This window comes from Manacus vitellinus, unplaced genomic scaffold, assembly GCF_001715985.3.
Source record: "Manacus vitellinus isolate BGI_N305 unplaced genomic scaffold, ASM171598v3 scaffold_74_pilon, whole genome shotgun sequence".
Classification (NCBI taxonomy): domain Eukaryota; kingdom Metazoa; phylum Chordata; class Aves; order Passeriformes; family Pipridae; genus Manacus; species Manacus vitellinus.
Genome location: NW_021940780.1, coordinates 1,338,306 through 1,339,935, shown reverse-complemented (window position 1 = coordinate 1,339,935; position 1,630 = coordinate 1,338,306). Strand labels below are relative to the sequence as shown.

The 1,630-nt window shown below is 54.5% G+C and overlaps 1 long non-coding RNA gene across 1 annotated transcript; it reads left to right on the top strand.

Moving 5' to 3' along the window:
- Window positions 1-71: 71 nt before the first annotated feature.
- LOC115307961 lies at window positions 72-1,223 on the top strand. The gene is made up of 3 exons (XR_003916307.1): window positions 72-183; window positions 585-687; window positions 893-1,223. It is a non-coding gene; the product is annotated as an uncharacterized LOC115307961 (long non-coding RNA).
- Window positions 1,224-1,630: the final 407 nt, after the last annotated feature.

Genomic DNA, 1,630 nt, shown 5'->3' with positions numbered 1-1,630 from the left:
CCTGTGACAGGGGCTGGTGGTGCTGTGGCTCATTCTGGTGCCTCCTCTTTGCCTCCAGGTTTGAACCAGTGGGTCTGCCCCTGTCACTGCTCAGGGACCATCTCAGGGCCTGGAGAGACGTCCCTGGTGGGGACAAGGGGAAGCAAACAGAGAGTTTGCCACCTGTCGGGCGAGGCACGGAAGGTAAAGCAGCCCCCACCTCGTTTCCATAGCCAGGGCAGCTGGCTTCTGGGATCTGATGGGACAATCCCCAGGGATGAGTGTCATGAGGGTCTGACTCGTGCCAAAGATGGTGCCAGCTCAGCACAGCCTCTTCTCCTCAGGTTGGCTCTGCAGGAGCTGAGCTCTGGGGAGGGAGGTGCCCGAGAGGCACATCCCTGGGTGCAGCAGGAGGGTGGGGATCCAAAGGCTCTGGGAAGTTCCCTCTGCTTTTGAGAGAGGCTCTGTCGCCTCAGGGGCATCACCCAGCTCCCCTGCCCCAAACCAGAGGGGCCTAGGGAGTGCTGGCACTGGGGAGGGTGCCAGGCCTCTGGAGACATCCCAGCTGTGCTCTTCTGACAAAGGTCTCTCCTTCCCGGTTCCAGGGAGGTTCCCTGGCCTGGCCATGCCCGCTGGCTCCACCACTAAGGCAGACAAGCAGCCCTGGCACGAGGGGGGTGAGGAGATGAAGGACAGCTCTGGGGTCAGGTGAGACTGGAGGCTCAGGGCTGCAGCCAGAGCCCCTTCCCCAGCACCAACCCCCTGAGGGACCTGCTGGACCCCCCCATGGCACAGTCTGGCTCCTGTGCAGCCCCATGGGGACAGCCTGTGCCAGCCCAGGGGCCCAGCTCAGTGGGGTTCCTGTGGGCAGGATGTGGCCCCAGACCCCTCCCAGCCTGTTGTGTCCTTCCAGGAAGCTGCCAGCGATCCCAGGGGCTGCTGCTGCTGGAAAAAAGCAGCCTGGGACTGACCAAGCCAAGGGCAAACCCACCCCCAAGGGCCAAGGGTCAAAGCAGAGCCACGGAGAGGAAACAACCACTCAGAGGGGCAGGGCAGGAGGAGATGGAGAAGCAAAAGATCCTCTTGGAAGAGAAGGAGAAAAGAAAGTTCATCTTGGAAGAGAAGGAGCATCAAAAGGTTCCCTTGGAAAAGAAGGAGAAAAGAAAGTTCATCTTGGAAGAGAAGGAGTATCAAAAGATTCTCTTGGAAAAGAAGGAGGAAAGAAAGTTCATCTCGGAAGAGAAGGAGCATCAAAAAGTTCCCTTGGAAAAGGAGGAGAAAAGAAAGTTCATTTTGGAAGAGAAGGAGCAAGGGAAGTTCATCTTGGAAGAGAAGCATCAAAAGATTCCCTTGGAAGAGAAGGAGAAAAGAAAGTTCATCTTGGAAAAGAAGGAGAAAAGAAAGGTCATCTTGGAAAAGAAGGAGAAAAGGAATTTCATCTTGGAAAAGAAGGAGAAAAGAAAGTTAATCTTGGAAGAGAAGGAGCATCAAAAGATTTTCTTGGAAGAGAAGGAGAAAAGGAAGATCTTCCTGGAAGAGAAGGCAAAAAGGAAGATCTTCCTGGAAAAGATGGAGAAAAGAAAGATCTTCCTGGAAAAGAAGGAGAAAAGGAAGATCTTCCTGGAAAAGATGGAGAAAAGAAAGATCTTCC